Source organism: Ascaphus truei, unplaced genomic scaffold (genome assembly GCF_040206685.1).
Source record: "Ascaphus truei isolate aAscTru1 unplaced genomic scaffold, aAscTru1.hap1 HAP1_SCAFFOLD_383, whole genome shotgun sequence".
Taxonomy (NCBI): domain Eukaryota; kingdom Metazoa; phylum Chordata; class Amphibia; order Anura; family Ascaphidae; genus Ascaphus; species Ascaphus truei.
In genome coordinates, this window is record NW_027456713.1 from 65,794 (window position 1) to 92,500 (window position 26,707).

The window sequence follows — 26,707 nt, forward strand, 5'->3', positions numbered from 1 at the left end:
TTATTTTGATAAAATCCATAAATGGGAAGTGTGGAGAAAAATGATTATAGGTATTATTAATCTAATAAGTACCTGGTCCAATCTACAAATAGGAATATTGCTATGTTAGACTCCACTTTATTTGGATGCAGGTGCAATTAATGATCTGCTTTATGTATTTGTTCATGTTTATACGTGTGTTTTGTCCGTGGATTGGCCATAGATTTATTATAACACTAATCTAACATTAATTTTATTATTACCGAATAAAAGGTTTTTACTATGTACATTAATACTACTATACTGTACTTCTATGAGTGCATTCTAAAGGGAATCTGTTCTGTCCTGTGTATAATCCTATATACAGTATGTCCCTATTGCACCACAATGCTTACTATTATTATTATTATCTATCATTAGGCTGATGTGACAGTTAAATCCCCCACCCCCCTCCCCCCATCCCCCTTTATTCCCTCCCCCCCCGTCCCCCTTTATTCCCTCCCCCCCCGTCCCCCTTTATTCCCTCCCCCCCTCCCCCTTTATTCCCTCCCCCCCGTCCCCCTTTATTCCCTATCCCTATATTTCTGGGGAATGGACCAATCACAGAACAGCAGCAACAGATAGACTGCAACTGCCAGAAGCTGCTGCTGGATAGGAGCATGTGACATGGTCAGACCAATGAGAGGGCGTTAGGCAGAATGACAGTTGGCAGTTGGTAGTTGGCAGTTGGTCTGAGGGGAGCAAAGTGTGAGGAAGTGAATTAAGGGAGAGAGATAAGATTTCCTTACCTGGGATGAGCCTTATCTATATCCTAACCAGGGCCGCCAACAGCGGGGGACAGAGGGCACTGGCGTCCCGGGCCCCCTGCGCGGCTGTGCCCCTCGATAAATCCCATTGCCTGGTCACCACCGGGTGACAGGATTTAGCGCGCTCGCGGTCTGCCAGGCAGCGCGCGCGTCTCTGCAAAAAAATAAAAATCTCCCCCGTTTCCAGATTGGCTGGCGCGTGTTGGCACGCTGCCAGGGTTTTTTTTTTGGCCCGCAGCAAGCTCTATGTGAGCTTGCATAGCGAGGCCCGCCTCTTCCTGCATGGAGCAAGTCAGGTGAGTACCGCTCCCTGCCACTCTCGCTTCCCCCTTGTCCTCCTGATCTGATATCCCCCCCCCACCGCTCCGATTCACCCCCCCCGTGTGTATGTGAGTGTCTGTGTGTGTGTCTGAGTGTCAGAGCGAGAGAGTCAGAGAGAGTAAGAGAGTCAGAGAGAGAGAGTGAGTCAGAGCGAGAGTCAGAGCGTCAGAGAGAGAGTCAGAGCGTCAGAGAGTCAGAGCGTCAGAGAGTCAGAGCGTCAGAGAGTCAGAGCGTCAGAGAGTCAGAGAAAGAGAGTCAGAGAAAGAGAGAGAGCGAGTCAGAGCGAGAGTCAGAGAGAGTCAGACAGAGTCAGAGAATCAGAGAGAGTCAGAGAGAGAGAGTGAGAGTCAGAGAGTCAGAGAGAGAGAGTAAGAGAGAGCGAGTCAGAGAAAGAGTCAGAGAGTGTGTAAATGTTACCCACATACCCTGTAATCATTATACCCAACCCCCCAATAATTAATGTACTGTATAACCATTATACCCAACCCCCTAGTATTTGTGTAATCATTGTCCCCCACCTCCTATTATTCACGCTTTGGCAATACTAAAATGTTTGTGAGAGAGAGAATATGAATACAGTCACCCACCCCCCACACCCACTCTCTCTGTCTTATCTTAACTGCCCTATACCTTCACCGAAATAACCTGTACTGCTTTCTTCCAGATCTGACTCTCAAGCTTGACACGGGAGATATCTGAACCCCCCTAACCCAGAAGACCGGTAGGTCTTATCATTTTAATATATATAATACATTTTAATATAGGTAGATGTGATAGCATTTTGCGTGGTACACCTGCTAAGAAGCACAGGGAAAGAGATCTGCCAAAGTACAATTGCCTACGCGGACCCCGGCATATAAGCAGCTGCCCCCCGCCAACACCCCCTCAGTTTATCACAACCAGGGCTAATATATACATTTTAACTTTTTAACTTTTTTTCTTTCAAACGTAAAGGTTTTTTTTTTTTTAATACAGGAAGGCCCCGCTTTTCGGCGCTTCGTTATCCGGCGTTCCGCTTATACGGCGGCGCCGAGAAGGGGCCGCCATCTTTAATCCGCAGTCGCAGAACGGGCGGTTGCGCCCGGCAAAAAACGCTGTTCTGTGCATGCAGAGAACTGAAAATCGCCGGATCTGCTTTCCAGTGATTTTCGCTATACGGCGGGCCCCTGGAACGGAACCCGCCGTATACCCGGGGCCCTGCTGTATACTTTTTTTTTTTTAATCATTTTTCAATATTTTTTACTTTTTTTGTATTTTAATTTTTTCAATGTAAAGTTTTTTTTGAAGTGAAACTTCTTTAGTGGCACCTAGTCATGATGGGACAAAACTGGAGACATGGAGACGAAATGTGAAACGGAAGTGACGTCACGTAATGGCCACCGCTCCCCCCACACGCCCGCTGTCACATGCGGCGGCAGCGATAGCCGCCGGCACCGTTCCTAATGGCCGCTGTCACATGCGGCGGCACACTGACTGACACACACACACACTGACTGACACACACACACACACACACACTGACTGACACACAGTGACACACACTGACTGACACACACACACACACACACACACACACTGACTGACTGACACACACACACACACATTGACTGACACACACATACTGACTGACACACACGGACTGACTGACTGACACGCACACGCACACGCACACACACACACTGACTGATGCACACACACACACTGACTGACACACACATACTGACTGACACACATGGACTGACTGACTGACACACACACACACACACACACACACACACACACACACACAATTCCCAGTTACTATAAATATAGAAGTGCAAATAGCTAAAACACGTGTTCTAAGTCAAACTTCTTGGCATTTTGGCTCTGAAATTGTATTTTTTATTTTTCATTAAAAATATCATTCTTACAAATACAATTTCTGTGACAAAACAGTGATAAAAGATAAAGAAGTTTCACTTACTATGCGCGTGCACAGCACACACAGCTTTTTTTTTTTTGTCAATGTAAAGTCTTATTCTATTTAAAGCGATGAAGTTTCCCGTTTATCTCCAACCCTAGGATACTGGGCAAGCCATTTTTACATTTTTAACCTAAAACTGTGTAAGAAAAGAGTAATTTGGTTGCATCTTTTAATCAAAACATGATTCAAGCCTGCCAATCTCGCCAAGGTAAACTCCCATTAGCAGGGACCTACACTGAATATATACAACTTCTTATTAAAGGTGCAACCAAATGGCTCCTTTGTTACAGACTTAGGTTCTAAATGTAAACATTTGGCACAGGAATTGTTCTTTGTTTCCCATAAATGTAAGGCCAATCCTTTTACCAGCAGCATACTTCCCAAATGAAAGGTATCGCCCCGTCTCCCTCCTGCCTTTTGCCTTTTAACTCCTTGAACACCTTGTATTCTCTCACTTGCTCCATTTTCTCACCTCCTATTCTCTCCTAGACCCTCTACAACCGAGGTGGGAAACCCTGTCGCCATTCGCCTCGTGTCAAATTGGCAATTCAAAGTGTGGCGAATTATAGTTTTCCCAGCGTAATGGGAAGCGTGGCGGGCAAGCGTGAGTCCCGCAGGAAGCGCGAGTCCCGCGGGAAGCACGAGCCCCCCGGCAAGAGCGAGTACGCTGGCAGTGGCGGCGCTAGTGCAGAGGGGACGGCCGGTGGCCGGGAGGAGAGTGGAGGAGAAAGAACCAATGAGAGAACAGTGGGGGCGGAGCACACACCCAGGCGGCGACCGCGCCACCGACTCCTGTTCCGGTGCTGCGCTAGGTAAGAAGCTGGATCGAGATGATCATGATATTGGGGGGTGGGGAGAGATGATGGGAAATGAGATGATGAGAGGGGGGGGGAATGAGATGATGGGGGGGGGGGAAATGAGATAATGAGGGGGGTGAATGAGTAGATGAGGGGGGAAATGAGATGAAGAGGGGGGGGGGAAATGAGATGATGTGGGGGGGTGAACTGAGGTGATGAGGGGGGGGGGAAATGAGATGAAGAGGAGGGGTGAAATGAGATGATGAGGAGGGGTGAAATGAGATGATGAGGAGGGGTGAAATGAGATGATGATGGCGGGAAATGAGATGATGGGGTGGGGGAAAGGGATGATGAAGAAGGGGGGGAATGAGATGATGAGGGGGGGTGAAATGAGGTGATGAGGGGGGGGGAATGAGATGAAGAGGGGGGGTGAAATGAGGTGATGAGGGGGGGGGAAATGAGATGAAGAGGGGGGTGAAATTTGATGATGATGATGGGTAAAATGAAATGATGTGGGGGTGAAATGAGATGATATGGGGGGGGAAATGAGATGATGAGGGGGGGGAATGAGATGATGAGGGGGGGGAATGACATGATGAGGGGGGGAAATGAGATGAAGAGGGGGGTAAAATGAAATGATATGGGGGGGAAGGAGTTGATGAGGGGGAAATGAGATGAAGATGAGGGGGGTGAAATGAGATGATGATGAGGGCGGGTGAAATGAGATGATGAAGAGCGGAGGTGGAATTAGATGATTAGGGTGGCGGTGAAATGAAATGAGATGATGAGGGGGGGGTGAAAAAAGATGATACTGAGGGGGGGTGAAATGAGATGATTATGAGGGATGGTGAAATGAGATATGGGGGTGAAATGAGATATGGGGGTGAAATGAGAAGATATGGGGGAATGAAATGAGATGATGAGGGCGGGTGAAATGAGATGATATGATGATGATGAAGGGGGGAAATGAGATGATGAGGGGGGGAAATGAGATGAAGATGAGGGGGGTAAAATGAAATGATGAGGGGGGTGAGATTAGATGATTATGAGGGGGGAAATGAGATGAAGAGGGGGGTAAAATGAAATGATGAGGGGGTGAGATTAGATGATTATGAGGGGGGAAATGAGATGATGAGGGGGGTGAGATTAGATGATTATGAGGGATGGTGAAATGAGATGATATGGGGGTGAAATGAGATGATATGGGGGAATGAAATTAGATGATGATGATGATGAGGGGGGGAAATGAGATGAAGATGAGGGTGGTGAGATGATGAGGGGGGGAAATGAGATGATTATGAGGGGGGTAAAATGAAATGATGAGGGGGGAAATGAGATGAAGAGGGGGGTGAGATTAGATGATTATGAGGGGTGAAATGAGATGATGAGGGGGGTGAGATTAGATGATTATGAGGGGTGAAATGAGATGATGAGGGGGGTGAGATTAGATGATTATGAGGGGAGAAATGAGATGATGATGAGGGGGGAAATGAGATGAAGATGAGGGTGGTGAGGAGATGATGGGGGGAAATGAGATGATGATGGGGGAAATGAGATGATGATGATGATGGGGGGGTGAAATCAAATGACGATGAGGGGGGGAAATGAGATGGGGGAAAATTAGCTGATGATGATGAGAGGGGGTGAGATGATATGATGAGGGTGGTGAAGAGATGACGAATGCGCAACATAATCTTATTATATATTAGTGAAAGCACTGTATGCCTGTCTGCATCTTCCTGTGTCCCTAGGGGAAATCTCATTGGTCCCTTGGGCCGCCCGCCCCCGCACCTCTCATTGGCCTGAGGCAGTGACGACACACACACACACACACACACACACACACACACACACACACACACACACACACACACACACACACACACACACACACACACACTGTTGCTTGGCCTCACGCTCCCCTGTCAGTTGGACCGCAGCTCACCTTCCACACACCCCCCCCCCCCCTCCTCTCCCGGTGCCCCTCCTCTCCCGGTGCCCCTCACTCTCTCCCCCCTCCCCACCTTACCCAAATCCCCACGCTCCGCAACATCCCCAGCCGCACCATCACCCTCACCGTGCGCCGCTCCCGGAGAGGGGAAGCGCGGCCCTCCTGCTCAGCAGCAAACTCCAGGCTCCTCCCCCCTCGCTCACAACGAGAAGCGCGGCCCGGGCCTCCTGCACTCCCCCTCACGTGTGCCGGCTCCCGGACGGAGGGGAAGCGCGGCGCGGGCCTCCTCCTCACGTGCACCGGCTCCCAGATGGAGGGTAAGCGCGGCACGGGCCTCCTGCCACTCTTGCCCCCCCCGCCAGCTTCCCGAACTCACCTCCTGCCCCAGCCAGATGCCACGGGGTCAAGGTAAGTCACCCACTGTCTCCCACCCACGCACTGTCACCCAGTCACCCACACACCCACCCAGTCACCAGCACACCCACCCAGTCACCCACACACCCACCCAGTCAGTCACCCACACACCCACTCAGTCACCCACCCACTCAGTCACCCACTCACTCAGTCAGTCACCCACTCACTCAGTCAGTCACCCACTCACTCAGTCACCCACCCACTCACTCAGTCACCCACTCAGTCACCCACCCACCCACTCATTTAGTCACCCACCCACTCACTTAGTCACCCACCCACTCACTCAGTCACCCACCCACTCACTCAGTCACCCACCCACCCACCCACACACCCACCCACCCAGTCACCCACTTTCACCCAGTCACCCACTTTCACCCAGTCACCCACTTTCACCCAGTCACCCACCCATTCACTCAGTCACCCACCCATTCACTCAGTCACCCACCCACTCACTCAGTCACCCACCCACTCAGTCACCCACCCACTCACTCAGTCACCCACCCACTCACCCACCCACTCAGTCACCCACCCATTCAGTCAGTCACCCACCCATTCAGTCACCCACCACCCACCCATTCAGTCACACACCCACCCACCCAGTCACCCACACCCACCCAGTCACTTTCACCCAGTCACCCACTCACTCAGTCACCCACCCACTCACTCAGTCACCCACCCACTCACTCAGTCACCCACTCACTCAGTCACCCACCCACTCACTCAGTCACCCACCCACTCACTCAGTCACCCACCCACTCAGTCAGTCACCCACCCATTCAGTCACCCACCCATTCAGTCACCCACCCATTCAGTCAGTCACCCACCCATTCACCATTCAGTCACCCACCCATTCAGTCAGTCACCCACCCATTCAGTCATTCAGTCAGTCAGTCACCCACTCACCCACCCATTCAGTCAGTCACCCACTCACCCACCCTGTCAATCACCCACTCACCCACCCACCCACCCATTCAGTCAGTCACCCACTCACCCACCCATTCAGTCAGTCACCCACTCACACACCCATTCAGTCAGTCACCCACTCACCCATTCAGTCAGTCACCCACTCACCCACCCACTCACTCAGTCACCCACTCAGTCACCCACCCACTCATTTAGTCACCCACCCACTCACTTAGTCACCCACCCACTCACTCAGTCACCCACCCACTCACCCAGTCACCCACACACCCACCCACCCACACACCCACCCACCCAGTCACCCACTTTCACCCAGTCACCCACTTTCACCCAGTCACCCACTTTTACCCAGTCACCCACTTTCACTCAGTCACCCACCCACTCAGTCACCCACCCACTCACTCAGTCACCCACCCACTCAGTCACCCACTCACCCACCCACTCAGTCACCCACCCATTCAGTCAGTCACCCACCCATTCAGTCACCCACCACCCACCCATTCAGTCACACACCCACCCACCCAGTCACCCACACCCACCCACCCAGTCACTTTCACCCAGTCACCCACTCACTCAGTCACCCACTCACTCAGTCACCCACCCACTCACTCAGTCACCCACTCACTCAGTCACCCACCCAGTCAGTCACCCACCCATTCAGTCACACACCCATTCAGTCACCCACCCATTCAGTCACCCACCCACCCATTCAGTCAGTCACCCACCCATTCAGTCAGTCATTCAGTCCGTCACCCACCCATTCAGTCAGTCACCCACCCATTCAGTCATTCAGTCAGTCAGTCACCCACTCACCCACCCATTCAGTCAGTCACCCACTCATCCACCCTGTCAATCACCCACTCACCCACCCACCCATTCAGTCAGTCACCCACTCACCCACCCATTCAGTCAGTCACCCACTCACCCACCCATTCAGTCAGTCACCCACTCACCCACCCATTCAGTCAGTCACCCACTCACCCATTCAGTCAGTCACCCACTCACCCACCCATTCAGTCAGTCACCCACCCAGTCAGTCACCCACTCACCCACCCAGTCAGTCACCCACTCACCCACCCAGTCAGTCACCCACTCACCCACCCAGTCAGTCACCCATTCAGTCTCCCACTCACCCACCCATTCAGTCTCCCACTCACCCACCCATTCAGTCTCCCACTCACCCACCCAGTCAGTCTCCCACTCACCCAGTCAGTCTCCCACTCACCCACCCAGTCAGTCTCCCACTCACCCACCCAGTCAGTCTCCCACTCACCCACCCAGTCAGTCTCCCACTCACCCACCCAGTCAGTCTCCCACTCACCCACCCAGTCAGTCTCCCACTCACCCACCCAGTCAGTCTCCCACTCACCCACCCATTCAGTTTCCCACTCACCCACCCATTCAGTCTCCCACTCACCCACCCATTCAGTCTCCCACTCACCCACCCATTCAGTCTCCCACTCACCCACCCATTCAGTCTGCCACTCACCCACCCATTCAGTCTGCCACTCACCCACCCATTCAGTCTCCCACTCACCCACCCATTCAGTCTCCCACTCACCCACCCATTCAGTCTCCCACTCACCCACCCAGTCTCACCCAAAACCACCCACCCAGTCTCACCCAAAACCACCCACCCTGTCACCGAACACAGTCACTGACCCACCCAGTCACCGACCCTGAAAAAGTCACCCAGTCAACGACCCACCCACCGACCCAGTCACCCATCCACCCACCGACCCAAAGTCACCCACCCACCGACCCAGCCAAACCGACCCAAAGTCAAACCGACCCAAAGTCACCCACCCACTCAGTCACCAACCCACCCACCCACTCAGTCAAGTGTCACCCACCCACCCACACAGTCACCCACACACTCAGTCAACTCAGTCACCCACCTAGCTGTCAAGGGGGGGGAAGCCCAACCCTGTCGTCCGCCCCCCCAAAATTACATCCCGGGCAACGCCGGGTCTCTCAGATAGTACCTCAATATTTACATGGTGTGGCTATTTTCACACCTGTGGCTACATTCAAAAATAGGTTGCCCACCCCTGTACTAGGAAATCCAACGTTTCGGCAGTAATACTGCCTTTCTCAAGGTGTGGGCAGTATTACTGCCGAAACGTTGGATTTCTTGGCACATTAAACCCTTTCACTGCTGATTAAGACCGTGTGCCTGCTTCTTCTTCTCCATTGGACTATTTTGGGACGTCAGAAACTCCCCAGAACCAGCGCACCGGTAGTTAAGTACCCCATCATCACTTGTGTGTCTGAGTGCGTGCAAACCCATCTTTCTACCCCTGTACTACACAGTATTTTATATTATGTTCACTTCCATGCACATTATCACTCAGTTCAACACAACAGCGGTTTATTTGTAATGTTTCGTCATTGACATGATGGGAGACAATTTTGCAGTTACTCAGGCGTGGCCCCTTCTTTTTCAAGTATTTCACATTTTCGTGCCGTTTTTGCAGCATCACATGAGGTTTTATTTAAAAGGCTTTCTCTGAACCGTATGAATCTTGCAGAAGGTCCTGAAATGGAACCGAAACGTTGAACTGCAGAATAAAACATATTTTTAATTATATCTATAGCCTCAGGGAGTGCCTGATGAGGAAGAAAAGAGAGGATATATATATCTAGATAGATATAGATACACACGTGTGTGCGTGTACACATAAAAATACATGCACTATACAACAAGTACTTCCAAAGGCTGATAAGACGCATAAGAGACTTGACGTTTTGGCCAATACACAATTTATTAACAGTCAGGCAGCGGTTTTTTTTTTTTTTTTTTTTTTTTCCCCTCTCGTCATTAGGCAGCGGTTTTTCCCCTCTTGTCGTTAGGTGTTTTTTTTTCTCTCGTTGTTAGGTTTATTTGTCCTGCTCCTCTTTTTCTTCCTCCACCTCTATTTTAATCTCCTCCTCTATTTTAATCTCCTTCTCTTCCTTGCCCCATTCATAACTCAGTACAATTGCAAAGCTCATAAAATGCTGAATATTATTACACGTACATACACGTGTCAAACTTCCAGATTGACACCCACCCACAACCAGCACTGATGGGATGGGGGAGTTAACCTAGTTTTCATGCACCTCAGGTGCATGCAGACTGTAATCGCTAGATTCTCTAGTGATTGGCTACTGAGAATTTGATCACAGGGTATATATAGTATACCTGTAGGAGTGAAAATTGACTCCTCCAACCCTGATGAAGCGTGGATCTCACGCGATACGGTCCGTCAGATTTTAGTGACGTCATCATGGCGTCGGCAGTGGAGCTGCAGCACGGGGAACTGAGACGACATTAGCACGGATATCTGGTTGTATAACGTTGATTTGATCTTTGATTTAGTTATTAATCTGTATTCTAGTTACAGTGTGTGCCTGCTATCCTAGTTACTGTATTCTAGGGACAGCCCTAAGTCGTATAAGCATACCTTGTACGGATATACTTAAGTTCTATTTATAGATACTGTTTAGGACATGCACCGGTTACTACAGCTTAACCCCATTATAGCGTGGTCCTCGGGGGCCACCCGTGTCCACCGCATTATAAACGTGGTCGCGGGGAAAAATGGCCGCTAAAAATGTAAATTTTTTTTTTTTTTTTTTTTTTTAATTTTTAAAAAAAAATTATTTTTTTGTAATTTTTTAGTTTTTGGTGGTACTGTGTCCACCGGAGGGGGAAAGCTGAGAACTCTCCCAGCGTTCTGTTCCGTTATGTTCTTCCATATAGCAACTTACCTTAGATCCTTTAGTAATTGGCTACTGAGAATTTGATCACAGTATACCCTGATGAAGCGGGGATCTGATGCAAAGCGGTCCGTCGGATTTTAGTGACGTCATCACGAAAGCAGATGTTCCTGAAGGGTCTGTAACAGGGAGTTGAGAAAATGTTTTCTTAGCATAGATGTTGTTGAGTTAGTAAAGGATATATGGTTCATTTGGTTCCGATAATTGTTGATTACCCCTTCAGCATAAAGTTAAAAGTCAATGATTATTCCCTCCCCCTCCCCCCCTCTTACCCTGGACCCCCATCCTGGCCCACACCATAGCCTTCTCCCTACTCCCCTATCTTACCCCCGTACCCCCCACCGCCCCCTGACCTCTCCCCCCTCTCTATCGAACGACCCACCTTCCCCTGAGCTCCGTTGAAGACGTTTCCCTGAGGGTCCATGAGCGATGAGACCCTCGACCAGGAAAACAAACAGAGCATTGTCTCTGGTTTGTGACACACATGGAGTTACGTTTATTGATATACTAGCTGAGAGATCCGGCGTTGCCCGTGAGTTACATTTAGCGCTAGGAAAAGGGGGGAGGGGGAGAGGGGGGGAAAAGGAGGGGAGGGGGGGGGGGACAGTGGATAGGAGGGGACGGACGACAGTGGACAGGAAGGGACGGAAGACAGTGGACGGGGGGGGGACAGTGGACAGGACAGTGGACAGGAGGGGACGGGACAGTGGATAGGAGGGGACGGACGACAGTGGACAGGAAGGGACGGAAGACAGTGGACAGGAGGGGACGGACGACAGTGGACAGGAGGGGACGGACGACAGTGGACAGGAGGGGACGGACGACAGTGGACAGGAGGGGACGGACGACAGTGGACAGGAGGGGACGGACGACAGTGGACAGGAGGGGACGGACGACAGTGGACAGGAGGGGACGGACGACAGTGGACTGGAGGGGACGGGACAGTGGATAGGAGGGGACGGACGACAGTGGACAGGAGGGGACGGACGACAGTGGACAGGAGGGGACGGACGACAGTGGACAGGAGGGGACGGACGACAGTGGACTGGAGGGGACGGGACAGTGGATAGGAGGGGACGGACAACAGTGGACAGGAAGGGACGGAAGACAGTGGACAGGAGGGGACGGACGACAGTGGACAGGAGGGGACGGACGACAGTGGACAGGAGGGGACGGGGGGACAGTGGACAGGAGGGGACGACAGTGGACAGGAGGGGACGACAGTGGACAGGAGGGGACGACAGTGGACAGGAGGGGGGGGACCACAGTGGACAGGAGGGGGGGGACACAGTGGACAGGAGGGGGGGACACAGTGGACAGGAGGGGGGACACAGTGGACAGGAGGGGGGGACACAGTGGACAGGAGGGGGGGACACAGTGGACAGGAGGGGGGGACAGTGGACAGGAGGGGGGGACAGTGGACAGGAGGGGGGGACAGTGGACAGGAGGGGGGGGACGACAGTGGACAGGAGGGGGGGGACACAGTGGACAGGAGGGGGCGGACACAGTGGACAGGAGGGGGGGGACACAGTGGACAGGAGGGGGTACACAGTGGACAGGAGGGGGGACACAGTGGACAGGAGGGGGGGACACAGTGGACAGGAGGGGGGGACACAGTGGACAGGAGGGGGACACAGTGGACAGGAGGGGGACACAGTGGACAGGAGGGGGACACAGTGGACAGGAGGGGGACACAGTGGACAGGAGGGGGGGACAGTGGACAGGAGGGGGGGACAGTGGACAGGAGGGGGGGACAGTGGGGAGGGGGTGGACGTGGGGGGGGACAGTGGGGAGGGGTGGGACAGCTAATAATTTATATAAGCTAAAACGGCCGATGTTATTGCCAGAGCTCCTACCACACTGCATATCAGTGCTATTTTGATCTTGGTCGAAACTGTATAAAAAAGAAAAATCTTGGTTATTACCTGTGAGCAATGCACCCCCCTCCCCCGCAGATATTGGGTAAATGGGATAAGAGATTTAACCCTTCAGTGCCAAGGGGACCCGGCAGCACAGGTGAGGTATTCCTACGTGAGACTGCCCATTTAACGCATTAAACACATCACTGTCATTAGGTCACTTTGCTCATTAGTAGGACTGACCCTTTAATCCATTAGAACAAGTCACTGTCATTAGGTCACATAGGATGAATAAAATGATTAAATTCCACAGATTCTACAGCATATGTTACACTCCCCGTCACCAATTGTTTTATAATGACGTCACCCTACCTTGCACTCAGAGACCGCGAGAGGCAATGAGAGCCAGGGCCCGCACCGTAGTCAGGCAATGAGAGCCAATGACAGCCAAGGTCCGCCCCTCAGTCAGCCAATGGGAGAGCTTAGCAGCAAATGAGAGCGCGCACAAACCCACAGACAAACATCGTTTGAGTTTTAAATATAAATTACATAACTCATTAATATGTGTACAAGTGAAACTATACGAATATAGAATATTACATAACTTACCGGTCGTAAATTATAAAGCCTGCAATGGCCGATGTTATTGCCATTGCTCCAAGCAGGCTACATATGAGGGCTGTTATAACCTTGGTGGAAACTGTATAAAAAAGAAAAATCTTGGTTATTACTTGAGAGCAATGCACCCCCCTCCCCCCCCCCAGATATTGGGTAAATGGGATAAGAGATTTAACCCTTCAGTGCAAAGGGGGCCCGGCAGCACAGGTGAGGTATTCCTACGTAAGACTGACCATTTAACCCTTTAAACACGTCAGTGTCATTAGGTCACTTTGTTCCTACCTGGGACTGACCCTTTAACGCATTAAACACATCACTGTCATTAGGTCACTTTGCTCATTAGTAGGACTGACCCTTTAATCCATTAAACAAGTCACTGTCATTAGGTCACATAGGATGAATAAAATGATTAAATCCTACAGAATCTGCAGAATATGTTATTCTCCCCCTGCTAAATGTACCCATGCCCCCTCTACTATCACTACACCATGCCTCCTCTACTATCACTACACCATGCCCCCTCTACTATCACTACACCATGCCTCCTCTACTATCACTACACCATGCCTCCTCTACTATCACTACACCATGCCCCCTCTACTATCACTACACCATGCCTCCTCTATGATCACTACACCATGCCCCCTCTACTATCACTACACCATGCCCCCTCTACTATCACTACACCAAGCCCCCTCTACTATCACTACACCATGCCCCCTCTACTGTCACTACACCATGCCTCCTCTAATATCACCACACCATGCCTCCTCTACTATCACTACACCATGCCTCCTCTAATATCACTACACCATGCCCCCTCTACTATCACTACACCATGCCTCCTCTAATATCACTACACCATGCCCCCTCTACTATCACTACACCATGCCCCCTCTAATATCACTACACCATGCCCCCTCTACTATCACTACACCATGCCCCCTCTACTATCACTACACCAAGCCCCCTCTACTATCACTACACCATGCCCCCTCTACTATCACTACACCATGCCCCCTCTACTATCACTACACCATGCCCCTTCTACTATCACTATTCCATGCCTCTTCTACTGTGGCACCCATTATAGCTCTTACTAAGAAAGGGGCAAATCCTAAGATATGGTATGATATAATCCTAAGATATGGTATGATATCGTTTGAGTTTTATGTATGTATATATAGATTACTAGCTGAGAGACCCGGCGTTGCCCGGGATGTGAACCGTGAATAAGTACAGTACAGTATGTGTAAATGTTGTATTGTAAAGTGTTAATGTTTCAAACAGTTTCACACAGTCACAGACACTTACACAGACTTACACACACTCACACACACTCTCACACACAGTTACACACACACACAGTCACAGAGACTTACACACACTCACAGACACTCACACACAGTGTCACACAATTACACACACCAGCACCAACACCCGCTCCCCCCCCTCCTGCGCAGGCAGCGGGGACAACGGTGGGACATCCCCCCTCCCATCTCCTGTCCCGCGGCCTGTCACGCGGTGACAGGGGGAAGCCGGGACCGGAGGGGCATCCCCCCTCCCATCTCCTGTCCCGCGGCCTGTCACTCGGTGACAGGGGGAAACCGGGACCGGAGGGGCATCCCCCCTCCCATCTCCTGTCCCGCGGCCTGTCACGCGCGGCGCCGGGGTGTGAGCTTGGGGGGGGTGTGAGCTTGGGGGAGGGGATGAGCTTGGTGTGAGCTTGGGGGGGGTGAGCTTGGGGGAGGGGATGAGCTTGGGGGGGTGACATAACACATTAATAAGTGTACGAGTGAAACTATACGCTTATAAAATATTACATAACTTACCCGTCATAATTTTAAAAAGCTAAAACCGCTGATGAGAATGCTACCCCACTGCATATCAAAGCAATTTTCATCTTGGTCGAAACTGTAAAAAGAAAAATCTTGGTTATTACCTGTGAGCAATGCACACTCCCCCCCCCCCCCCCCCCCCAGATATTGGGTACAGCCAGGGACCCATGCTATGTTAATCCAATGGGCCGGGCCATTAGTCTGTCTGCAGAAATGTCACAGAAATGTTGGCAGCATTACCTGGATATTGCCCCAGAATTTCGTAGGCAAGTTTTTAGGATACTTGTAATCTTAGCTGTACTATGTGCTATGATGGAGGAAGGCTATCGGCAACATTGATAAGGACCATTCACGAAACAAGCCAAGGAGTAGCTTTACACCAAATCTGAGTATAAGTCCTCATATTGAGACCTTTGTGGGCCTAGTGTCAAGAGATTTGGAGGAACAATCAAAGTCACACAGAAAATCAAATACTAATTTCTCAAAAGGAACTGGAAGGCACTACAAGATATAAAATAGAAAAACACCCTGTGCTATGGTGGTAGGAAGTGCAACACCTTTACAAACAAGGTACAGTGAATGAAATAAAAAGAAATATAATCACAACCCGATGACAGCGTCTCAGCCTTCGATGAACCTCTCTCCTTGGTTCTTATAGACAATGGTAATGGAAAACTCTGGGAGCACAATTCATTGGTGGTTACATGAAAAGGAAACACAATAATAGTGCAATCCTGCATGGACACAGAAAGGAGGAGTAGATGTGCAAAACTCCCAAAAAATGCACACACAATTCCAGTGTAGTATACAAGCCTTGAAACCCGAGCTATGGGGTAATGTCTTTTAAGTGACCAGCTTGTCAGGGAACTTGCTAGTAGTGAACACAGCTGATTATCTGAAGGAAAACACCAAGCTATTAAGTGATACGAAATGCTACAGAGTTCTCAACAGTGACCCTACAGAAATATACTAAAAAATCTCTTAGCAGAATTCTAAAGGATTGCTTAGCTATGAAAACCATAGATGAACATGAATACAAGTTTATGATGGTGAATAATCCTACTATAGTGACCTTCTACTCAATAACCAAAGTACACAAAAATCCATCAAGAGCATTGGCCCGTCTTATTGGTTCAGGAAATGGTAACCTCACAGAAAAAGCAAGTGTTTATTTGGATGAAGTACTTAAAAGTTACGTCACCACAAAGTTACTCCCTGTGGGCCAATAGGAAGCCATGACATCATTCAGCGCAGGTTCCTGTTGGCTCTTGTGGCGCGAGAGCTTTAAACTTGTACCGGCTCTCCCTTCGGAGGTAAGTATCTTCAGAAGAAGAGGGTCCCCGGAGCTGAAATGAATCGGCTCCGGAGACCGCCTGCTTCAACCAATGTAAAAAAAATACATTAAAAAAGCTTGGATTGCTCGTTAAAGACATAATATCACTTTCAACATTAGTAATAGTGCATTAAGCGCAATCAGAGCAGTCATCTTGTTCTTTTGTTAATAGCCGATATACACTGCCCCTCCTTACATTTCAGGCTTAATTTCTTGCTGTACACCTGCCCGTCTTGTGAGGATCGGGCTTAGGCCCCCCTCCCCCCATGACGGGCCCCCGTGACGACACGGGTGACCCTCCTTACAGTAATAGGAGTGCCCGCAAATGCCGGGCTACCCCTACCAGGACCGGGCTTAGGCTAAGCCCCGCGACGCTTCCCGTGATGACACAGTTGGCGCGCCCCACGCTGAGGAGACTACTCGCAGGCGCCGCGCTAAAATGGACATGCAAAGGGTTAATACCAACAAGCAACACTAACTACGAAATCACCTCATCATTGCACACTTGCGGCACACAACGCCTCCTGACTATAGATTGGGTGGATGACGACTGAGTGGGCGGTTCCACTTATTGCTTGCAGCCTTGTGTGACTCTACTGATTGGCTAACTGGCCTTTATATGCTCAGCAATCCCTGTTCCAAATTGGCTGAGCACAATATTCGTTTGTGACGAAGTGCTTACCTCAAGCATCCTGCTGTTTTGACTTGTTGTTTTGTGCATTCTTCTTCCTGCCTTGTTTCCTCAGTACCTTGACCTCGGCTTATACCTGGACCCCCCCCCCCCGCCTTGTCTTATCCTTGACCTTGCCTTGCATCTGGACTCCCACCATCTCTACTCCTGGACCTCCGGCTACGCACAACGACCATTCTACTTCTACAACCCTAGACCACGGCTAGTATTACGACTATTCTAAATTCTCCTACCCTGACCCGGCTACACGACTATCACTCTGCCGGACACAGTCTCACGATTGGAGGTCGGTTTATAAACACATCCCCCCACCTCAGCCTCGCGGTTCCATCCAGTTTGTGGTGAGCACCCGTTATACATCTGTTGCGTTCAGCTCAAGAATGTCTTCTGTATACCCATTTTGTGCCTAAAGCCCTCTCCCACCTAAATCATCCCTCATTTACTGCCCCATGTCTCTGGAATGCCCTTCTCCTCAATATCTGACAAGTAGCCTCTCTCCCAACCTTTAAGGACAATCTTAAAACACACCTCATTACTGACGCATTTGGGTAGCTCCCTTGGCTTGTGTTATACAGATACTGTATAGCAGCATTCCTGCTGCCACTGGCACATTTCAGTGGGGGGGGGGACACACCATGCATGTATATATGCATGGCACTATACAAATAAAGTTATACAATCAAGAAATGGACTAACGGAGAGCAGTGCTCCTAGATGTGTCAATAAAAAAAAATGGGTTACTGCTACTAAAAAGTAGTGTTACTTTTACCTTTGTCCTCACCAGCCTTGTGTGTCTCCGGAGGGTAGACTCCTATAGGTTAAATGAATGAGAACATTGATGCATAATTAATTATTAGCATCAAGAAGGTGGATTTTAAACCCCTTATTCTACCCCCCCCCCCCCGCTCCCCTACAGTACATTCCCCACCCCCTGTGATCCCCCAAACAAGTGTTTTTGAGTTACTAAAGGGGATAAAAAGCTGCTTACCCTGTTGTGTGTAGCGCTCATGGGCTCCCACGACGGGCAATGTCAAACAAAAAATTATATGAAATATAATCATTTTTCGTGTTTAACCTTGTAGCTCTGAAATACAGTGCAATGATTTATGCCTCTCAGCTGAATATCTCCTATGCTGTACTTCCATCAGACCCCACCCTCTCATTCATGCCCAATTTGAGAGAACTCTTTGATGAAGGGAAAATCCATGCTAATGAGATGGATTTTCCTTATAATCCATTTCCAACCACGACGGCCATGTTCCACCATCTCCCAAAGATCCACAAGACGTTGTTCTCTACTCCTGGGAGGCCAATTGTCTCTAGTATTGGATCTTTGGGGGATGGGTCTGTCACGGTACGTGGGCCACTACCTGCAGCCCCTGGCGAGATCCCTTCCTTCCAATATTATGGATAGTGCGGACCTAATTAATCATATTAAAGACATTTCTTGGAAATCTAACTTTGTCTGGTTGTCTAAGATATCACATCACTTTATACAATCATTGAACACCAACTGGGGATGGCAGCGTCACAAAATTTTTTGGAACTCTCTGATTTATCACCTTCACAAACCACCTTCATCTTAGACTCTATTGACTTTTTGTTGACACACAATTATTTTTTGTTTGATGGTGTTCACTATCTCCAAACACGTGGAACGGCTATGGGTACCAGCTTTGCCCCATCATATGCCAATTTGTTCATAGGATGGTGGGAGTCGTTCCCCATGTTTGGATATAGGAACCCATTTAGGGATCACATTATCTTTTATCGTCGTTTTATTGGCGACCTTATTTTTATTTGGGAGGGTGATGTCACTACACTGTTGTTATTTACGGAATCACTCAACACTAATAATTATGGTCTTACATTCACTTTGATTATCACCACTTAGAATATTTGGATCTGTTATTTTACGTTGATCTCTCTTTAAATATACATATGGTTATTTTCCGTTAAGAGAATTCAATAAACACTTATCTCAGAGCGGATAGCTCCCACCCCAGGACCCTCATTAAGGGTATACCAAAGGGCAGTTCATGAGGGTAAAGCGGAACTGCTCCCAGGATGAAGATGTCCGTAGACAATCAGACGATCTGCATAATAGATTTCTCGCCAGGGGCTATAGGCCCCTCGATCTTATAAGAGCACGCGTGGGCAGGTGGAAGAAATGGATAGGAACCAACTGTTAAGCAGGAAACCTAAGAGAATTTCTAAGTGTGAAAGTCCACTCTTTATAACCCAGTTCAGCCAACAGGCACAGGATATTAGATTTATCCTAGAAAAACACTGGGATATCCTGCGCCTGGATCCTGTCCTGGGGCAGGATTTGCCATAAAAACCCAAAATGGTGTTTAGAAAGGCTAATACAATTTCAAAGTCTTTGTCTCCGAGTCTATTCACATCAGATATAACCAGATCTGGACAATCCACAAAGGGGTCTTATAGATGTGGTTCATGTAAGATTTGCAATCTGATGTTACCTTCTAAAACCTTTGAGAGCCCTACTACTAAGGAAAGATTTAATATACAGGCTTTCATAAATTGCAAAACCACATACGTCATATACCTTCTCACCTGCGGCTGTGGGAAACAGTACGTGGGACGTACTAGGAGGAGCCTGAAAATACGTGTCACGGAACATGTCAGGCTCATTAAAAACAAAGATATCATCCATCCGGTCCCACTATACTGCACCCACTGCCCCAGGGGAGATAGTAGTTTCCTCAAAGTTTGTGGAATTGAATACATCTCTCTCCATGCGAGGGGAGGTGATCAAATAAAGTGGCTTGATCAGAGGGACGCCTATTGGATCTTCACATTGAGGAATACTGATTGGGACCTGGGGCACTTTCTTTGATCCGATGGTCCTCCATCTGCCTCTGTTGTCTCTGTGACGTTATGCCATATGTTATATAGTTATATTGCTATAATGTTCCCCTCGTTCACGAACTAGTCTTGTTGTCCTGGTAGCGAGCCTATAGCTCTCTTAATCTACTACAATTTACGTAATCCTAATGTGCGCTCGTACAGGGGTATAGACAAAATGATGGCGGGTAATCAGGGGTTCATTAAACTTTTCTTGTAGACAGGACCCTACACTCTAGTCTATGTTTGTTGTAATCATTGTTTAGTAAATGTCTATATAGACTATTGCATTCTTCCTTGTGTACCAGCATGCATGGTGCATTGTCTAGATCAAGCTGTGACTAAAACATCTAACTTTATATAGCTGGTGATATTTGAATCTATTGGGAGTTCCCATTTAATGTATTCTTATATATTGTTTAGATGTGTATTTTTGTGTTTATGTAGATTCCTCCCCTTCCCCCCCCCCTCCTCCCCCTCTTTTTCTTTATTTTCCCTTTCCTTTCCCCCTTGTTCTTTTCTTCCTTTTTCTTCTCCCCCTTCCCCCCCCCCTTTTCCGCCCCTATCTTTTTTGTTCTTTTCCTTTTTTCCTGTATTTGGGTCTTGGATGTACATTCATATATTTTTTTATAAGATTATGATAATAAATAATTGAAAGCATTTTTTTTATATATACAGTATATGTGTCTGTACAATTCAGGGCTTAAGGGGTTAGGGGTACTTGATTGTTAATTTGGGGACTTTATGTCTTTCTATATTTTGTGTTTACAAGTGTATATGTGAATATGTGTTCCTCTATCTGGAAACAATCACAATTAGGGATGTATGACATCAATTTCTTTTCCTTTTTTTAATTGTATTTTTGTAGTATTAATAGAATTGTGATCATATTTGTTATGCAAAAGGGTTATATTCTTTGGTTTTTAATATTCTATCTCCCTTTGGGGAGAATTTTGGTGACCTTTGGGTATTGGGGCCGAGTGACTGACGTCATGATTAACAATACAGGGGATTGTTAAGTGTAAGGGTCAATAAAGTTTCCCAGTTAAAAATTGAGATTGGCCAATCAGATCTTCTGTGCCTGAGACCATACACCTCTCTTATGAGTTGGGGAAAGGTTGTGTGGTCTTAATAAAGTTTCTTCAGTTTGACACACATTAATTGCCCTATCAGGGCTTTTGTACGAAGAAGCAAGAAGCTGATTGGCCAACTGGGCGTGACGTCACTCGCCGGCGTGATCGGGTTTTTGTATTTAAATGCTGGTTGTTTTGCTAGTATTTACACCTTGATAAAGGGCACACGGCCCGAAACGCGTAGGTGTGTTACCTGTGCTGCTGCTCTAGGGGTCATGCCTGATCCTTTAATGGATTAAAAACCCTTTTTTTTACCTGTGAGCCTCCTCCTACTTTTTTGGCAGTGCACTGCCATTTTTTCTATACTGTCCTAAACATCAAGGAAATCATTCAAGTGCTCAAGTATATGTTTACAGTACGTTTTGAGCATGTTTTTATTATTCCTAAGTACTTACTTTGTTCAGATGAGGCGAACTTCTGAACATTTGCATGTAAAACTGTAAACAAAAGAGAAGCGTCAGATATCACCATATCTACGGAGACGCTATAAAACAACATCTCATAGCGTGGTTACGTGTCCCCAGAAGAAGCTGTGGTCACGGCGAAACAGCTGTAGGGAACACTGTCTCAATCTAGTTTACTGCATGATCCTTTGGCAATCGAACGGACACAGTTCTCGTACCTGCAGGATGGGATCTCCTCCGCCGGAGCAACATGGAGTAACATGGTACACGTATTCATTACTACTTTATCTCACAAACTGCGTGAAGATTGTGGTTACAACTGACATCAAAATATCTTTCAAAGTACTGAGATAAAATGTGCAGAACAGTACTGCCACCACAAGCACTACACAGAGTACTACACCGCACAGGAGTATAATTCTCTAAACATTGCTCTACTGAAAGCTTACAGTATGTGAGAGTGTTGTTTCTGCAAAAGTTAACATATGCGTATTCCTTCAATCAAGTTTTCAGCATTGTATGAACATACAGTGTAAAGTGAATGACCCGGCAGTTGCCATTGTGAGTGCTGTGCTGCGTGGAAGTATTATACTTTAAAACCTGTCCTGTTGGAAGCTGGTAAATCTGTTGGGACTATCTAGGGTTAAAATATGTTTACACCTTCAATCAAGTTTTCACTATGCTGAGTCCGTGATCAAATGTAATTGTCTACTCATATAGGACTTTTTCAACCAATTTTTATCAATGCTGCTATACTAAGTGCAATTTGTATCAATGCTGCTATACTAAGTGTCAGACTTTTAAGTAGTAGACAATGCATTTTTTCTATTTGAAAGATATCTAATTAACTGTTCAAAAATTGCGTTATCCATCTACACACCTTCACAATAAAACAACTATCAGTGGATCTGTGGAATCTAAGATAAGCACAAGAATTTGCTATAATGAGCGGCACAATGGACCAAAGTATTAGCCTTTGTGATTTACTCCAATAAAAAGCTGCTCTAACCAACTGGATCCTATTGTTTCAGGAAATGGTAACGTCACAGAAAAAGCAAGTGTTTATTTGGATGAAGTACTTAAAAGTTATGTCACCAAATTGCCATCATATGTACGTGACACTAAAGATGTGTTATGTAAATTGAAGTGAGTAACTGTTGATGAAAATACATTGTATGTCAGCTTAGATGTGGAATCACTATATACTATTATTTCACATGAGGTTGGTATAAAGGCAGTTCAACATTTTCTTATGTCCAGAAGTAGAAATCAGTCAGCATAGTGAATTCATCACCACTCTCCTTGAATATGTACTTACTCACAACTATTTTGTATTTAATGGAAAATACTATCAACAAATCCAAGGGACAGCTATGGGCACTACCTATGCCCCCATGTATGAGAATTTATACTTAAGCTGGTGGAAAGAGACAAGAGTTTTTGAAGATTATCTAATGGAGTTTACCGAGTTCATAGACCTGGATAAGATATATTGATGACATCCTGCTAATATGGAGGGGTACCAGCGAACACCTGGAAAACTTTATCAAAGCATTAAATAAGAATGAACACAATTTAAAACTTACGTCTGAAGTAGATTCGCAACATATACATTTTCTGGATCTAACTGTCTCAAAAAATGCAGACGCCACCATCCGTACCACAACATATAGAATACACACGGCTACTAATACCTACCTCAAAGCGGATAGCCATCATCCGGAACCTCTTAAAAGGGGAATTCCAGTAGGCCAATATTTACGTTTAAAACGCAACTGCTCTGATGAAACAGAGTTTAAGAAACAAGCGGACCTTATGAGGGACAGATTCCTTAAACGTGGATATAGCAAGAATGTGCTAAAAGGACATACCAACGAGCCTTAGGCACAAACAGGGACTCTCTTTTAACAAATAAGGAAAATGACAGAACTGGTGATGGGAAAGTCATCAGGTATGTCCCCGTACATAAAATACCAAATGGAGAGAGATGAGGACCAGCATCCAAAAGCACTGGCATATCTTTCTAAATGATGAAGATTTAATGAACACTCTAAAAAACAAACCATCCATGGTATGGAAAAAAGCACCGAACATTGGAGATAAAATAGTTCACAGCCACTTCCAGAATAATGGACAGAATACTAGTCATTGGATATCAGATCAAAATAAAGGATCTTACAAATGTGGCTCTTGCAAGGTCTCCTGCCAGTTTATGGCAACAAGCAAAACATTTTCAAACAGTGATGACACCAAACATTTTGCACAAAAAACATTTATAAATGGCAAAACGGCAGGAGTGATCTATCTGATTACATGTAGATGTGGACACAAATACGTTGGCAAAACATGCAGATAGCTGCGAAGGAGGGTGTTGGAACATACAGGTTCTATTAAAAATCTATATGACACACCAGTCTCAAGACATGTGAGAGAACAGCATGCAGGCAATACAGGAGTGCTTGTTTTCCAGGGCATAGATCGCCTATTACCTACAATAAGTAAAGGTGACTGGGATAAAAAATTACTCCAAAGTGAAGCAAAATGGATCTTTAATTTAAATACTATGTCACCAATAGGTGTTAACAAAGGTTTCATGTATATACCGTTTATAGAATAGCATGTTGCTTTTTTAATGACATTCAATTCACGATGAACATTAAAAAGATACTCACTATAAACCTTTATTTTTGTGACAGAGACATATATATGCAGAGAACGTTTCTGTTACTGTAACATTATCCTAAACATCAAGGAAATCATTCCTATGCTCAAGCATGTTTACAGTACATGTTTTGAGCATGCTTTTATTATTCCTAAGTACTTACCTTGCATAGATGTTGCCATGTTATACAATTTTTCATTTACATCTGTAAACAAAAGGAAAGCGTCAGATATCACCATAGCTACGGAGACGCTATAAAACAACATCTCATAGCGTGGTTACGTGTCCCTAGAAGAAGCTGTGGTCACGGCGAAACAGCTGTAGGGAACAAGTTTACTGCATGATCCTTTGGCAATCGGACGGAAATTACGCGTACCTGCAGGATTGGATCTCCTCCCACGGAGTACCATGGAGTAACATGGTACACGTATTCATTACTACTTTATCTCACAAACTGCGTGAACATTGTGAATATTGTGGTTACAACCGACATCAAAATATCTTTCAAAGGACTGAGGTCAAATGTGCAGCACAGTACTGCCACCACAAGCAGTACACAGAGTACTACACCGCACAGGAGTATAAGTCTCTAAACATTGCTCTACTGAAAGCTTATGTAGCCCCGGTCTATTTTTCCCCTCTGACAGCCCCCTCCGCGTGTGCCGAGCGATCGCGGGTGCCGCCGCTGCCACTGACGGACCCGCTGCGAGAACGCGAGGGTGGGGGCTAGTGCAGGGAGCTGTGCGCTGTTCCCGGAGGTTGCCGGGTACGCGAGCGGCCCGTTGTTAGGGCCGCAATCGCGTTGCCGAGGTCCCGGGCGATGGGCTCACCTCGTCATCGCATCCTGGTGGAGGTGTCTCCCCCAAAAGATCTCTGCAGACCAGGGAACGAATCCGACCTCATCAAGGTATCCGGTACAGCGGCCCGGAGCAACACTTACTCCTGCGCGAGGAATCTCCAAGCTTGGCCTTTTCAAGACACGGGCCGGCACGAAGAGGTTGTGCTGTCCGCAGAAGATGTCACCGTTAAAGGGATTGCTGGAGCGGATAAAGACTGTGCTGAGTCCGCTCTGGTGGCCTCTCCCATGCGCACGATGGAGTGCTTCGTTCGCCATGTGGTGGACCGAGGCAAGAGACTGAACCTCCCTGTCTCCCGTGAGACGAAACCGGAGGATCCGGCAAGGGTCAATACCCAGGACCCTGTACTATTTTTTTTACGAGGGGGAGGCGGTGGTTTGACGGTAAAGACTGATATCGAGTTCCAAAAGACTCACAGGAGTCACGGTGGGATACCCTCACCCAATCAGTTAGGGGCACTCCACTCTGAGACTCAGCTGGCCTCGGGTATCCATGCAAGTATGTCAGATATTGGTGAACAAATGCATTTTTCATTATATAATCCTCTGTTGCATGGTTGCTACCCAAGCGAGGTCGTTGGGGTTCTACGAGGGGGAGAATGTAGCCCCGGTCTATTTTTCCCCTATGACAGCCCCCTCCGCGTGTGCCGAGCGATCGCGGGTGCCGCCGCTGCCACTGACGGACCCGCCGGGAGAACGCGAGGGTGGGGGCTAGTGCAGGGAGCTGTGCGCTGTTCCCTGAGGTGGCCGGTTGCCGGGTACGCAAGCGGCCCGTTGTTAGGGCCGCGATCGCGTTGCCGAGGTCCCGGCGGCTCGGAGAACAGGGCGCCGCCATTGCGCGATACTTCGCGCATGCGCAGGGACCAGCAGGAGCAGAGAAGGTCTCAGAGAAGTCGCGCGAGGGCAAGGAAAAGGTTGCGGCTGCCATTAGGCGTTCGCGCATGCGCAGGGCAGGCGCGCAGGGCAGGCGCGCACGCGGCCCCAATGCTGTAGCAGCCTCCTGGGAACTACAACTCCCAGGAGGCATAGGGAGACAGGCACCAGGTGCCTGATAGGAGCCAATAGGGCTGGAGGATTCCCACACAGGAGAAAGCATACATTTCGCGGGCATAGTGTCACGTCAGTCAGGCTGAGGAGGAGGAAGGGAAAGGAAGGGTGCAGGGAGCGAGTGGCTCCTGCACCAGGTAAGGTTTCCCCAAGTCCCAGGCAGGCCCCAAATCCCTGTTAGGGCAGGGGGTAACTGATAAAGGACGGCCCGAGATAAGGGGGGTTGCCCTTAGGTGTGTTAGTGCTGTGTATGGTTGTTGCATGTTGTCGCTGCATGTACTGAGTGCAGTGTGTGCAGCGTGTGTTGCTGTCTGCAGGCTGACTGTGTGAGCAGTGTGTCGGCTGCGGCACTGTTAGTATTAGCGAGTTAGCTAGTTGTTAGTGAGGCTTAGGGCCGTGGGTAGTTAGGGGCGTGGGACAGGTCATATCCCCTGCAGGCCCATAGGAGTTCCCCAAGCCACTAAAGGTTGCGGTACAACAGGGA

General features: G+C 48.2%; 1 long non-coding RNA gene across 6 annotated transcripts in view; it reads left to right on the top strand.

The window, feature by feature from the left end:
- The first annotated feature begins 622 nt into the window (after positions 1–622).
- The window catches only part of LOC142483883 (uncharacterized), a 90,877-nt gene continuing 64,792 nt past the window's right edge, over positions 623–26,707 (top strand). For 2 of the 6 annotated variants that reach the window (XR_012797484.1, XR_012797487.1), the window contains exons 1-3: positions 628–1,081; positions 1,771–1,827; positions 3,559–3,881. This is a non-coding gene — a long non-coding RNA (uncharacterized LOC142483883). Of the gene's footprint in view, positions 1,082–1,770; positions 1,828–3,558; positions 3,882–26,707 lie in introns of all 6 variants that reach the window. The other 4 variants (XR_012797486.1, XR_012797489.1, XR_012797488.1 and 1 more) reach the window with 4 other exon arrangements.